Raw genomic sequence first — 16,885 nt, 5'->3', positions numbered from 1 at the left:
TTATTTTTAGTATTCCACGTGTAATACGAAGGCACTTCAGTATACAGCAGTTTTTTTTTGCAAAAGAATCATTTTTGCAAAGCGAAAAAAAAAGCTGTTAATTTTGTATCCGGTGGATTCAGGGCTCTTTGTTGCACGTTGGTTTCCGAGAAATAAACACGTTGACCATTCTGTAAATGTACCGCTAAGTGAACAACAGCTGGACTACGTTCATGTATCGGAAATGAAAGAATTCGCCAAACAGCTTCATTACTGCTTATGTATCTTCCAGCCTGTTATTGTACGATTTCGTCGAAATCTTTGATTTCGGGCTGCAAGCCAAAAACTGCCATGTCACTGCCTTTGTTGACGTATTTACATATGTATTTGATTGCCTTTACGGAGTTACAGTATTCAACGTTTATGTGTGCATTAAATGTTTTTGATAATAATGGGGAATATGGAACAACCCACTGGTTATCTACTTCGATGGTGGTACCGTTGCCTTTGTAGGTTCTTCAGTCATTTTACAATTAGAAATTTCTCTTTCAACGGTCTTCTTACAATTAAAAATTTGTCTTTGAACGATATTCTTAATACCTGTGTCCTGGTCGTCATTTATATTCCCTGTGTCCCAGTCGTCATTTGTGTCCCGGTATCCCAGTCTGTAATTTCTCTTTGAGTGTCCCGGTCGTTATTTATATTCCCTCTGTCCCGGTCGCCATTTGTGTCCCGGTCTGTAATTTCTCTTTGAGTGTTTTTTCTTTTTAGTATTTTTTAGTTTTTTACATTTTTTCTTTTTTCAGTTTTCTTTTTCTTCTTTATTTTTCAGCTTCACTATGAAATACATATCGCCGAACCTTTGTTTTTTTAACTAAAATCTGGTAGGCATTGATGACCTTATCCAAGTCAAAATCCCAAACCCAATCATCATCGCTATCATTTTCAGTTTTGATATGCTTGACTCTCGCTGTCCAGGTGGATCTTCATCTAACTGCGCGGTTTTGCGTTCTTTAGCCTCAAGCCTGTTTCCTTGTTGTTCTTTTGATTCCTCGGCACGCTTTCTTTTCTGACTTTCTCTATCAGCAGCAAGTTTTTTGGCATAAACTCTTTGAGCATCTTCATCGGCTTTTGCCATTGTAAGTTCATCAGTCATTTTAAACTTAAACATTAATAGATTTCTACGTGAACATATGTCTTAAATATCTTGAATGACGTCACCGTCGTAGCAAAAATGACGACAACTAACTTGATGACGTCAGTCAACACAGAAACATGACGTCACCTGATAGACAGACAGAAAACTTATTTTTATATATCTTCTATATATATAAAAATAAGTTGTCTGTGGATCTGTGGATGGATCAGGTGACGTCACCTGAAAAAACTGGATCAGGTGACGTCAAAACTGAAAAAACTAAAAAAAGGCAAAAACTACAAAAAAAACTAAAACTAATAAAAAAAATAAAGAAGCTAAAAAACTAAAAAAACTAAAAAAAGGCAAAAACTACAAAAAAACTAAAAACTAATAAAAAAGCTAAAAAACTAAAAAAACTAAAAAAAGGCAAAAACTACAAAAAAACTAAAAACTAATAAAAAAAATAAAAAAGCTAAAAAACTTAAAAAAACTAAAAAAACTAAAAAAAGGTAAAAAACTAAAAAAACTAAAAACTAATAAAAAACTAAAAAAAAAGGAAAAAAACTGAAAAATAAGCTAAAATAAAGTCAAAAACCAATAAAAAACTAAAAAAAAAACTGAAAAAACTAAAAAAAGGCAAAAACTACAAAAAAAAACTAAAAACTAATAAAAAAAAGTAAAAAAGCTAAAAAACTAAAAAAACTAAAAAAACTAAAAAAAGGTAAAAAACTAAAAAAAATAAAAAATAAAAAAAAATAAAAAAAAGGAAAAAACTGAAAAATAAGCTAAAATAAAGGTAAAAACCAATAAAAAACTAAAAAGAAAAAAAGGAAAAAACTAAAAAAAATTTTCATCTAAAAAACTAAAAAAACTAAAAAAGGTAAAAACTAAAAGAACTAAAAAAGAAAAAAATAAATGACGAAACTCAAAGAGAAAGCGACCAGGACAAAAGGAATGTTCGATTAGCAATCAACAAAGCACCGGGACACAGGGAGTATAAATGACGACCAGGACATAAGTAAAAAAAAAAAACTATCTATATATATAAAAATAAGTTGTCTGTGGATCTGTGGATCGTGGATCAGGTGACGTCACCTGAAAAAACTGGATCAGGTGACGTCAAAACTGAAAAAACTAAAAAAAGGCAAAAACTACAAAAAAAACTAAAAACTAATAAAAAAAATAAAAAAGCTAAAAAACTAAAAAAACTAAAAAAAGGCAAAAACTACAAAAAAACTAAAAACTAATAAAAAAGCTAAAAAACTAAAAGACGACACTCAAAGAGAAAGCGACCAGGACAAAAGGAATGTTCGATTAGCAATCAACAAAGCACCGGGACACAGGGAGTATAAATGACGACCAGGACATAAGTAAAAAAAAAAATTAACAAAACTAAAAAGAAGGCAAAAACTACAAAAAAACTAAAAAGAAAAAAAAACTAAAAACTAATAAAAAAACTAAAAAATCGAAAAATCTAAATAAACTAAAAAAGAAAAAAAAAGGAAAAAAATAAAGGAGAAAAACAAAACTAAAAAACGAATGTATATACAGACCGGTACACCGGGATACAAATGACGACCGGGACACAGGGAATATAAATGACGACCGGGACACAGGGACACAACTACAACGGGGACACCGGGGGAAACAGGGGGATGTAAATGACGACCGGGACAGGGAATGGTCGATTAGCAATCACCATCAACAAAGCTCAAGGGCAATCATTAGAATCATGAGGTATAGATCTGAATACAGATTGTTTTCCCATGGACCATTATATGTTGCATGTTCAAGAGTCGGTAAACCTGACAATCTATTTATATGCAAAGACAATGGGACAGCAAAGAATGTTGTATATTCGCAAGTTTTACGTAGTTAAAACCATATATATATATATATATATATATATATATATATATATATATATATATATATATATATATATATATATATATATATATATATATATATATATATATATATATATATATATATATATATATATATATATATATATATTATATATATATATATATATATATATATATATATATATATATATATATATATATATATATATATATATATATATCTATATTCACAGGTGGGACATAGGGACACAACTACAATGGCGCGTAACTATTAAGGCGCGTAACGACTTACGCGCGCGGGGGGGCTAGGGGGGGGCGCGAAGCGCCCCCATATACTAGCTGTTGGGGTGGCGCTTCGCGCCACCCCAACACCTAGTTGGTGGGGGCGCTTCGCGCACCCCCCAAGCCCCCCCGCGCGCGTAAGTCGTTACGCGCCATAATAGTTACGCGCCATTGTAGTTGTGTCCCTATGTCCCACCTGTGAATATAGATAGATATATATATATATATATATATATATATATATATATATATATATATATATATATATATATATATATATATATATATATATATATATATATATATATATATATATATATATATATATATATATATATATATATATGGTTTTAACTACGTAAAACTTGCGAATATACAACATTCTTTGCTGTCCCATTGTCTTTGCATATAAATAGATTGTCAGGTTTACCAACTCTTGAACATGCAACATATAATGGTCCATGGGAAAACAATCTGTATTCAGATCTATACCTCATGATTCTAATGATTGCCCTTGAGCTTTGTTGATGGTGATTGCTAATCGACCATTCCCTGTCCCGGTGTCCCGGTCGTCATTTATATCCCCCTGTTTCCCCGGTGTCCCCGTTGTAGTTGTGTCCCTGTGTCCCGGTCGTCATTTATATTCCCTGTGTCCCGGTCGTCATTTGTATCCCGGTGTCCCGGTCTGTATATACATTCGTTTTTTAGTTTTGTTTTTCTCCTTTATTTTTTTCCTTTTTTTTCTTTTTTAGCTTATTTAGATTTTTAGATTTTTTAGTTTTTTTATTAGTTTTTAGTTTTTTTTTTCCTTTTAGTTTTTTTGTCCCGGTCGTCATTTATATCCCCCTGTTTCCCCCGGTGTCCCCGTTGTAGTTGTGTCCCTGTGTCCCGGTCGTCATTTGTATCCCGGTGTACCGGTCTGTATATACATTCGTTTTTTAGTTTTGTTTTTCTCCTTTATTTTTTTCCTTTTTTTTTCTTTTTTAGTTTATTTAGATTTTTTAGTTTTTTTATTAGTTTTTAGTTTTTTTTTTCTTTTTAGTTTTTTTGTAGTTTTTACCTTCTTTTTAGTTTTGTTAGTTTTTTTTTACTTATGTCCTGGTCGTCATTTATACTCCCTGTGTCCCGGTGCTTTGTTGATTGCTAATCGAACATTCCTTTTGTCCTGGTCGCTTTCTCTTTGAGTGTCGTCATTTATTTTTTTCTTTTTTAGTTCTTTTAGTTTTTACCTTTTTTAATTTTTTTTAGTTTTTTAGATGAAAATTTTTTTTAGTTTTTTCCTTTTTTTCTTTTTAGTTTTTTATTGGTTTTTACTTTTATTTTAGCTTATTTTTCAGTTTTTTCCTTTTTTTTAGTTTTTTTTTATTTTTTATTTTTTTAGTTTTTTACCTTTTTTTTAGTTTTTTAGTTTTTTAGTTTTTTTTAGTTTTTTAGCTTTTTTACTTTTTTTATTAGTTTTTAGTTTTTTTTGTAGTTTTTGCCTTTTTTTAGTTTTTTCAGTTTTTTTTTTAGTTTTTTATTGGTTTTTACCTTTATTTTAGCTTATTTTTCAGTTTTTTCCTTTTTTTTTATTTTTTTTTAGTTTTAGTTTTTTTAGTTTTTTACCTTTTTTTAGTTTTTTTAGTTTTTTTAGTTTTTTAGCTTTTTTATTTTTTTTATTAGTTTTTAGTTTTTTTGTAGTTTTTGCCTTTTTTTTAGTTTTTTGGCTTTTTTATTAGTTTTTAGTTTTTTTTGTAGTTTTTGCCTTTTTTTATTTTTTTTAGTTTTTTAGCTTTTTTATTTTTTTTATTAGTTTTTAGTTTTTTTTTGTAGTTTTTGCCTTTTTTTAGTTTTTTCAGTTTTGACGTCACCTGATCCAGTTTTTTCAGGTGACGTCACCTGATCCACGATCCACAGATCCACAGACAACTTATTTTTATATATATAGATAGTTTGTTTTTTTTACTTATGTCCTGGACGTCATTTATACTCCCTGTGTCCCGGTGCTTTGTTGATTGCTTATCGAACATTCCTTTTGTCCTGGTCGCTTTCTCTTTGAGTGTCGTCATTTATTTTTTTCTTTTTTAGTTCTTTTAGTTTTTACCTTTTTTATTTTTTTTTAGTTTTTTAGATGAAAATTTTTTTTAGTTTTTTCCTTTTTTTCTTTTTAGTTTTTTATTGGTTTTTACCTTTATTTTAGCTTATTTTTCAGTTTTTTCCTTTTTTTTAGTTTTTTTTTTATTTTTTATTTTTTTTAGTTTTTTACCTTTTTTTAGTTTTTTAAGTTTTTTTAGTTTTTTAGCTTTTTTACTTTTTTTATTAGTTTTTAGTTTTTTTTTGTAGTTTTTGCCTTTTTTTAGTTTTTTCAGTTTTTTTTTAGTTTTTTATTGGTTTTTACCTTTATTTTAGCTTATTTTTCAGTTTTTTCCTTTTTTTTTAGTTTTTTTTTACTTTTTAGTTTTTTTAGTTTTTTACCTTTTTTTAGTTTTTTTAGTTTTTTAGCTTTTTTATTTTTTTATTAGTTTTTAGTTTTTTTTGTAGTTTTTGCCTTTTTTTTAGCTTTTTTAGTTTTTTAGCTTTTTTATTAGTTTTTAGTTTTTTTGTAGTTTTTGCCTTTTTTTTAATTTTTTTAGTTTTTTAGCTTTTTTATTTTTTTTATTAGTTTTTAGTTTTTTTGTAGTTTTTGCCTTTTTTAGTTTTTTTCAGTTTTGACGTCACCTGATCCATCCACAGATCCACACACAGACAACTTATTTTTATATATATAGATATAATCTGGCGTAACGGACAGACAACTTATTTTTATATATATAGATATATATATATATATATATATATATATATATATATATATATATATATATATATATATATATATATATATATATATATATATATATATATATATATATATATATATATATATATATATATATATATATATATATATATATATATATATATATATATATATATATATATATATATATATATATATATATATATATATATATATATATATATATATATATATATATATATATATTCACAGGTGGGACATAGGGACACAACTACAATGGCGCGTAACTAATATGGCGCGTAACGACTTACGCGCGCGGGGGGGCTCGGGGGGTGGCGCGAAGCGCCACCCCAACAGCTAGTATATATATATATATATATATATATATATATATATATATATATATATATATATATATATATATATATATATCTGTATATATAAAAATAAGTTGTTTGTGGGTTATGTCTGTCTGTCGAGTGACGTCGTGTTTGTCCGCATATGATGTCTGAATTATTTCACACTAATACAAAAGAAGAAAAAAAACTAAAAAAGGTAAAAACTACAAAAAAAAACTAAAAAGAAAAAAAAACTAAAAAAGCTAAAAAAACTAAAAAAAACTAAAAAAAGGTAAAAAACTAAAAACTAAAAAAAAACTGAAAAAAATAAAAAAAAGGCAAAAACTACAAAAAAAACTAAAAACAAATAAAAAACTAAAAAAGCTAAAAAACTAAAAAAAAAACTAAAAAAACTAAAAAAAGGTAAAAAACTACAAAAAACTAAAAACTAAAAAAGAAAAAAACTAAAAAAAGGAAAAAACTCAAAAATAAAAGAGAAAAAGAAAACTAAAAAATATGAATAAAAATAAAAAAAAATAAAAAAGATAAAAGCTACAAAAAAAACTAAAAAGAAAAAACGAAAAAAAACTAAAAAAGCTAAAAAAAAAGGTAAAAACCAATAAAAAACTAAAAAAAAGGAAAAATAAATAAAAATTTTTTTCATCATATAATGTGACGTCTGAATTATTTCATCATATACCAGTTCAAAAACGAATGTATTCAAGCCGATGTAGCTGAGTTGATAAGGCGTTATGTTCCAGGTTCTAGGTTCAAGAGGATCCAGGTTCGATCTTTGGCTTTAGCATTAATATAAAAGAAGCAAAAATCTAAAGAAGGTAAAAACTACAAAAAAAAACTAAAAAAAAATAAAAAAATCTAAAAAAGCTTAAAAACTAAAAAAAACTAAAAAAAGGTAAAAAACTAAAGAAAAAACTAAAAAAAGGAAGAAACCATAAAATAAACTAAAAACTAATAAAAAAAACTAAAAAAATCTAAAAAACTAAAAAAACTAAAAAAACTAAAAAAGGTAAAAACTAAAAGAACTAAAAAAAACTAAAAAAAGGAAAAAAAATGAAAAATAAAGGAGAAAAAGAAAACTAAAAAAATATAAATAAAAATAAAAAAACTAAAAAGATAAAAACTTCAAAAAAAACTAAAAAGAAAAAAACTAAAAAACCTAAAAAAGGTAAAAACCAATAAAAAAAAACTAAAAAGAAAAAAAGGGAAAAAATTAAAAATTTATTTCATCATATACCAATTCAAAAACGAATGTATACCGGGATGACGACCGGGACACAGGGAATATAAACGACGACCGGGACGCAGGGATACAACTACAACGGTGACGCCGGGGGCACAGGGGGGATATATAAATGACGACGGGGACACAGGCAATGTTCGATTAGCAATCACCATCAACAAAGCTCAAGGGCAATCATTAGAATCATGAGGTATAGATCTGAATATGGATTGTTTTTCTCATGGACAATTATATGTTGCATGTTCAAGAGTCGGTAAACCTGACAATCTATTTATATGCACAGACACTGGGGCAGCGAAGAATGTTGTATATTCACAAGTTTTACGTCGTTAAAAACATAAATTGACTTTGCATCCAGTTGAACTTTATCCTTTTCAATCTTAGACATCTTGACGGATGAAAACTCGGAACAATCTTTATATATAAAAATAAGTTGTCTGTGTGTGTGTGGGTCTGTCTGTCGGGTGACGTCATGTTTGTGTGTCGACTGACGTCATGTTCTCAACTGACGAAATTACAGACCGGGACATCGGGACACAAATGACGACCGGGACACCGGCACATAGGGAATATAAAATGACGATCAAAGAGAAAGCGACCGGGACAAAAGGAATCTTCGATTAGCAATCAACAAAGCACCGGGACACAAATGACGACTGGGACACAGGGAGTATAAATGACGACCAAGACATAAGTAAAAAAAAACTAAAAAAACTAAAAAAAAGGTAAAAACTACAAAAAAATAAAAAGAAAAAAAAACTAAAAACTAATAAAAAAACTAAAAAATCTAAAAATCTAAATAAACTAAAAGAGAAAAAAAATAAAAAAGGAAAAAAAAAGGAGAAAAACAAAACTAAAAAACGAATGTATATACAGACCGGGACACCGGGATACAAATGACGACCGGGACACAGGGAATATAAATGACGACAGGGACACAGGGACACAACTACAATGGGGACGCCGGGGGGCACAGGGGGATATAAATGACGACCGGGACACAAGGAATATAAATGACGCCTGGGACACTCAAAGAGAAATCACAGACTGGGACACCGGGACACAAATGACGACCGGGACACAGGGAATATAAATGACGACCGGGACACAGGGACAAAACTACAAAGGGGACGCCGGGGGGCAAAGGGGGATATATAAATGACGATGGCGACACAGGGAATGGTCGATTAGCAATCACCATCAACAAATCTCAAGGGCAATCATTAGAATCATGAGGTATAGATCTGAATACGGATTGTTTTCCCATGGACCATTATATGTTGCATGTTCAAGAGTCGGTAAACCTGACAATCTATTTATATGCACAGACAATGGGACAGCAAAGAATGTTGTATATTCGCAAGTTTTACGTAGTTAAAAACATATATATATATGTATATATATATATATATATATATATATATATATATATATATATATATATATATATATATATATATATATATATATATATATATATATATATATATATATATATATATATATATATATATATATATATATATATATATATATATATGTATATATATATATATATATATATCATATATATATATATATATATATATATATATATATATATATATATATATATATATATATATATATATATATATATATATATATATATATATATATATATATATATATATATATATATATATATATATATATATATATATATATATATATATATATATATATATATGTATATATATATATATAGATACATATATATATATATATATATATATATATATATATATATATATATATATATATATATATATATATATATATATATATATATATATACTAGCTGTTGGGGTGGCGCTTCGCGCCACCCCAACAGCTAGTATATACGTGACGTATATAGCGTATATAGCGTATATACGTATATAGCGTACAGCTAGTATTCTACGTGAACATATATGTCTTAAATATCTTTAATGACGTCACCGTCATAGCAAAAATGACGACAACTAACTTCATGACGCCAGTCGACACAGAAACATGACGTCACCTGATCCACAGACAGACAACTTATTTTTATCTATATAGATAGATATAATTCTAAAATTGTCAGGTAATTTTCTATTTTGAAATAAAAACTAAAAATTATTGCTCAGACAACATAAATATTTATGATATTTACATAATAGCTTTAGTGGTTCTGGACTGAAAACTAAATATGCTAATCAAATTGGGAATTGCAATCTTTTAGGTTGAAAAGGCAGATCCATTGGAATCATGAGAGTGCGTGGAATAAGAAAAGCCTCACCCTCAAAAGGCCCTGTCAAGATTGTTGCCTCTATTACGTTATAACAGACATAACACGTCATTTGTGTCCCGGTGTCCCGGTCTGTAGTTTCGTTAGTCGACAAACATGACGTCAGACGACAAACAACTTCATGACGACATACAGCTCAATCCTTATAATGACGTCAGTCGACAAACATGACGTCAGTCGACAAACATGACGTCAGTCGACAAACATGACGTCAGTCGACACACAAACATGACGTCAGTCGACAGACAGACAAACAACTTATTTATATATATATATAGATATATAAATTTCGTTTTAGGCTCTAATGCTGCTCCTTACTTCCACCTTAAAAAACCTTTTTTTATTTATTTTCTCATTTTTTTTTAAATAATGCTAGAAAATCCTGCGGCCTCTTCATGGAAAGTTTCTTCCTTCATGATATGTTCCTCTATGGAAAGATCCTGCCACGTAACCCCCTCCCCCTGACTCCTCTTTAACGTGAAAAAGTCCCCCTGGAAACGTCTGTACGCGTCCCAATAACCATTACAAACAGCCTTCAAACTTTACAATGGCTCCAGCCATTGTAAGCTTTGACCAAATGAAATCAATCCTCTAACCTTAGAATGGCTGCTTCCATTCCTTCCTATAGTATGATTAAATAAATAAAAAAGTTTTTTTTAACTACAAGTAAGGAGCGACATTAAAACCTAAACAAACAGAAATTATTCGGTAAATGAAAAGGGCTGCCCCCTCTTTAACGCATCGCTCTTTACGCTTAAGTTTGACTCTTTCTCACAGCTCTACTTTTTAAAACAATAAAAAAAAATTAGTGCACTTGACTCTTTCTCATAACTCTACTTTTTAAAACAATAAAAACTTTAGCGCAAAGAGCGAGACGTTGAGGATGGGGCAACCCCTTTCATATACGGAGTAATTTCTGTTCGTATTAAGTTTTAATGTCGCTCCTTACTTGCAGCTTAAAAAACTTGTTTTTTATATATATTTTATTTCTGAACATTTTTGAATTAATTCATGTTTTAATTTTGGCTCGCCACAGACGAATAATTAAAACAAATTTGCATATTATTTTTTTTTGGCTAAATAGCTTTCTCATAGTTTTGATTGGACGATTTTGATATGAAAAAGGGGTGGGGGAGGAGGCCTAGCTGCTCTCGAATTTTTGGTTACTTAAAAAGGCAACTAGAGCTTTTAATTTTTTTAACGAGCGTATTTATATTAGTAATAAATATACGTCACTTGCGAATTAACTTACGTAACGAACTTCTATATTTGTATATTTTTGTTACGTATATCAGGGGGTTCGCCCCCTCGCCAATACCTCACTCTTTACACTAAAGTTCGAATTATGTCCCAATTCTTTAAGAATGACCCCTAAATCATAAAGGCTGTAGAATAAATAATTGAAGTTACTAAAAACACCTTAGCGCAAGAAGCAAGGTATTGTAGAAGAGACAAAACCCTTGTAAACGTAAAAATTTCTGCTCGTTGTAGGTTTCAATGCTGCTCCTTACTTCCATCTAAAAAAACTTTTTTTTCTTGTTTTTTTTTAAATAATGCTAGAATATCCTAGGGCCCCTTATCAGAAATTCTCTTCCCTCGTGATAAGTTCCTCCATGGAAAGATCCTCCCTCGTAACTCCCTCCCCTGACCAGCCCCACCTCCCTCAACACGAAAAAGTTCCCCTGAAATTGTATCTACACTTCCAATAACCATTACTATATGTAAACAATGGTCAAAGTTTGTGATTTGCAACCCCTCCCCGGGGACTGTTGGGGATTAAGTCGTCCTGAGAGATATAATTACTAGAATTTTCGACTATGCTAAAAAAAATGACTATCTCAAAATTTTTATCCAGTGACTTTGGGAAAAACAAGTGCGTGGGAGGGGGCCCAGGTGGCCTCCAATTTTTTTGGTCACTTAAAATTGGCACTAGAACTTTTAATTTCCGTTAGAAAGAGCCCTCTCGCGACATTGCAGGACCACAGGGTCGATAAGATCACCCCAAGAAAAAAAATGAAATAAAATAAAAATAAAAGAGCACCCGTAATCTGTCTTCTGGAAAAAAAAAATATACAAAATTCCACATTTTTGTAGATAGGAGCTTGAAACGTCTATAGTAGTGTTCTCTGATACGCTGAATCACATGGTGTGATTACTTATAGCTTTTGATTGGTAAAACTAAAGTTGATGAAACTTATATTTTTAGAATCAGCGTGAAAATGCAATTCTTTTGATGTAACTACTGGTATCAAAATTCAATTTTTTAGAGTTTCGGTTACTATTTAGCCAGGTCGCTCCCTACTACAGTTCTTTACCACGAACTGTTTGATTGTCTATATGGTGTCATGATATCATGCTAAATTCCTAGCAAAATATTGGTTTGCTCTTTACTAGGGTCGTCAGAGCACACAGACATCAATACAAATTCAAAGGCATAAACAAAACAAACAAAACAAAGTAAAACTATAAAGTTGAGAATGTGCTTTCAAAATTACGAGCGTACGAGGCCTGAGCAACAGGAGGAAGGTACCAAAAAGTTTGGATAGCCTGCTTTCTGCCAGCTAAAAAGATTGCTTAGGAAGTATTCGTATATATTTTATCGCACACTAATTCTCCCTAACTGTAATACACTGTTCAGTCTTAATACAGTCTTCGTCCGGTCAAGAATGATATAATTCGAAAAAGGATTAAACTCAGTGTTGAACCAGTTTTGAAAAAAAGGATTGTATTTTGAATTATTTAGACTTTGATTTCATTCAGTATTTAAGCAATATAGATAACTGTAATTTTTTTGTAAAAACAGTGTTATTACTTACTCTGTGAACGAATTTTTCTCTAGCATTATTTAAAGGAGTAACTGGATATGCTTAAAATATGTTGTAAGAACTGTGTAATGCAGACGAGCTGACCTCAAAAAAGTTAGATATGAATTTTTGATTTTCTCATGAGAGCCAGCCCTTACTTAAAGATAAGTTTTTCCTCTGTTTATCTAACTTTCATTTACCTTTCAACACGGTGATCGTGACTATTGCCTTGGACCTGTCATACTTAAATCAAACAGTTCATTGTAACGAACTGTAGTAAGGAGCGACCCGGCTTAATAGTAACCAAAACTCGAAAAATGGAACTTTGATACCAATAGCTACATCAAAAGAATCACATTTTAATGCTGATTTTAAATATATAAGTTTCATCAAGTTTAATCTTACCGATCAAAAGTAACGAGCTTGAGAAAATTTGCCTTATTTTAGAAAATAGGGGGAAACAACCCCTAAAAGTCATAGAATCGAAACGACACCATCCGATCACACCATCAGATTCAGCGTATCAGAGGAAGTTTCAAGCTCCTATCTACAAAAATGTGGAAGTTTGTATTTTTTGCCAGAAGGCAGATCACGGATGCGTGTTTATTTGTTTGTTTATTTTGCTTTGTTTTTTTCCCCGGGGGTGATCGTATTGATCCAGTGTTTATTTAGATGCGTGTTTATTTGTTTGTTTTTTTGCTTTGTTTTTTTCCCCGTGGGTGATCGTATAGATTCAGTGGTCCGAGAATCTTGCGAGAGGGCTCATTCTAATGGAAATGTAAAGTTCTAGTGCCCTTTTTAAGTGACCAAAAAAATTGGAGGGCAGCTAGGCCCCCTCCCACGCTAATTATTTTCCCAAAGTCACCGGATCAAAATTCTGAGATAGCCATTCTATTCAGCGTAGTCAAAAAACCTATGTTTTGAGGACGACATAACTATGTTTTGAGGACGACTAACTCCCCCACAGTCCCCGTGGGAGGGGCCACAAGTTACAAAATTTGACCAGTGCTTACATATAGTAATGGTTATTTGGAAGAGTACAGACGTTTTCTGGGGGATTTTTAGGTTGTTGGGGGGGTGAGAAAAGGGGGATATTTCGGGGGAACTTTCCATGGAGGAATTTTTCATGGGGGAAAAAAGTTTCATGAAGGGAGAGCAGGATTTTCTAGCATTATTTAAAAAAAAACAATGGAAAAATAAATATGAAAAAGTATTTTCAACTGAAAGTATGGAGAAGCATCAAAACTTAAAACGAACAGAAATTATTCCGTGTATGATGGGCTCACCTCCTCCTAATACCTCGCTCTTTACGCTAAAGCATTTTTAGTAATTTCAACTATTTATTCTACGGCTTTTGTGATTCAGGGGTCATTCTTAAGAAATTGGGACAAGATTTAAGCTTTAGTGTAAAGAGCGAGGTACTGACGAGGGGTTGAATCCCTTCATATCTATATATATAAAAATAAGTTGTCTGTGGATGTGTCTGTCAGGTGACGTCATGTTTGTGTGTTGACTGACGTCATGAAGTTAGTTGTCGTCATTTTTGTTATGACGGTGACGTCATTAAAGATATTTAAGACATGCGTTCAAGTAGAAATCTATTAATGTTTAACTTTAAAATGACTGATGAACTTACAATGGCAACAGCCGAGGAAGATGCTCAAAGAGTCTATGCCAAAAAACTTGCTGCTGATAGAGAAAGTCGGAAAAGAAAGCGTGCCGAGGAATCAAAAGAACAGCAAGTAAACAGGCTTGAGGCTGATAGAGAAAGAAAGAACAGAAAGCGTGCCGAGGAACTACCAGAGCAACGCGAAAGCAGACTTGCTGCTAAAAGAGAAAGTGAAAAAAGAAGGCGTGCCGAGGAACTACCAGAGCACCATGAAACCAGACTTGCTGCTAAAAGAGAAAGTGAAAAAAGAAGGTGTGTCGAGGAATCACAAGAACAGCTAGAAATCAGGCTTGCTGCTGATAGAGAAAGTAAGAAAAGAAAGTGTGCCGAGGAATCAGAGCAACCTGAAAGTTATCGCCTGGCATTCAGGTACAGCCCAGTCGATGATTATAGCTTGAGTAGATGTGTTCAAATCGGGACAATGTCTAAAATTTGTCCCTATTGCAAGGCCTTGAAATTCAATGGTGAAACAATGGGAATGTGTTGCGCCTCAGGAAAAGTTAAACTTCCTCTATTGGCTGCACCACCAGAGCCATTGAAGACTTTTCTTACTGGAACTACGTCAGAATCTAAGCGTTTTTTGTCACAAATCAGAAAATACAACTCATGTTTCCAAATGACGTCGTTTGGAGCCCAGATCGAAAATCCAGATCAATTTATGTCTACTTTCAAAGTAAAAGGGCAAATTTATCATAGAGCAGGGTCCCTTCTACCATTTTCAGGCGAGAATCATAAATTTTTACAATTGTACTTCATCAGTGATAGAAATTCTGAATTGAATGCACGTTGCGAAATTTCTCCCAACGTTGAAAGGACAATCGTTTCCCAATTGCAACATCTTTTCCACGAAAATAATAATTTTGTGCGTCTGTTCAAAACAGCCATCGATTTGATGTCTACTGATACGCATAAAATTGTTATTTCCGCTGACAAAACGCCTCCTGGCCAACATGTGCGTAGATACAATGCTCCAACTATCGACGAAGTGGCAATCGTTATGGTCGGTGATCAGTTTTTACCTCGAGATATTATTCTTCATAAGCGAAACGCTGAGTTGTTAAGAATTGCAGAAACTCATCGATGCTACGATGCCCTACAATATCCTATCATTTTTTGGGATGGAGCCGACAGCTATCACTTTAATATTAAATTGATGAATCCAGCCACTAACAAAGAAATGAATAAGAAATGCAGTGCAATGCATTATTATTCCTATAGACTAATGATTCGGCAGGATGAAGAAAATTATATTTTAAAATGCCGTGAATTGTTTCACCAATTCGTCGTTGATATGTATGCTAAAATTGAATCAGAACGTTTGCTATATATCCGCCTGAATCAGACCAAGCTCTGTTCTGAACAATACATTCATTTGCGAGATGTAGTTATAAATGACGTTAATACCACAAACGTTGGAAGATTAACAATTTTACCTTCGTCATATGCTGGAAGTCCCCGTCATATGCATGAATATGCTCAAGATGCTATTGCGTATGTTCGTCTCTATGGTCGTCCAGATTTATTTATTACATTTACATGTAATCAATCTTGGGACGAGATACTGCAGCTTTTACTTCAAGGACAATCGGCGGTTCATAGACATAACATTACGGCCCGTGTCTTCCGGCAAAAGTTGAAATCACCCTTTGGCAGCACATTAACATTGCTTGCGGGAGATTACAGGCAAACATTACCTATAATACCTAGATCAACTCCTGCAGACGAAATGAATGCTTGCCTGAAAAACACTAATTTATGGGCACACGTAAAAACATTAAAATTAACTACAAATATGCGTTTCCGATTGCAAAACGATGACTCTGCACCCAGTAGACTCAATTTCAGGACGTATACAACTACCTGCTGATTTCTGTATTTTAGTGACGTCCAAAATGAATTGATTGAAAAAGTATTTCCGAATATAATAAATGGCTAAGTGAAAGAGCGATTCTCACACCCCAAAAATATAGATGTCCATGAAATCAACAATATTGTTTTGACCAAGATTCGAGACCAGGCAGTCCTTTACAACTCAGTCAACACAGTTTTGGAACCAGATGAAGTGGTTAATTATCCATCTGAATTTTTAAATGTCCGTGGATCTTTCAGGGTTTCCACCACACGTGCTACAACTAAAAATAGGCGTACCAATAATACTTTTAAGAAATATCAACCCACCAAAGCTTTGCAATGGCACGCAACTTGCCGTAAAAAAAACAATGGAAAACCTAATAGAGGCCACAATCTTGACAGGGCCTTTTGAGGGTGAGGCTGTTATTATTCCTCGCATTCCCATGATTCCAACGGATCTGCCTTTTCAATTTAAAAGATTGCAATTCCCAATTCGATTAGCATTTGCAATCACCATTAACAAAGCTCAAGGTCAATCATTATAAAAATGTGGTATAGATCTTAATACTGATTGTTTTTTCCATGGACAATTGTACGTTGCA

The 16,885-nt window shown here is 31.7% G+C and overlaps 1 long non-coding RNA gene across 1 annotated transcript; it reads right to left on the bottom strand.

Moving 5' to 3' along the window:
- Nucleotides 1-5,015: 5,015 nt before the first annotated feature.
- On the bottom strand, nt 5,016-6,070 carry LOC136036624 (uncharacterized). The gene is made up of 2 exons (XR_010619759.1): nt 5,968-6,070; nt 5,016-5,148 (listed from the first exon to the last, which is right to left on the bottom strand). It is a non-coding gene; the product is annotated as an uncharacterized LOC136036624 (long non-coding RNA).
- Nucleotides 6,071-16,885: the final 10,815 nt, after the last annotated feature.

The sequence above is a fragment of the Artemia franciscana genome, chromosome 15 (genome assembly GCF_032884065.1).
Source record: "Artemia franciscana chromosome 15, ASM3288406v1, whole genome shotgun sequence".
NCBI lineage: Eukaryota > Metazoa > Arthropoda > Branchiopoda > Anostraca > Artemiidae > Artemia > Artemia franciscana.
The sequence above is the reverse complement of the archived record's forward strand: the minus strand, read 5'-3'. Positions and strand labels throughout refer to the sequence as shown.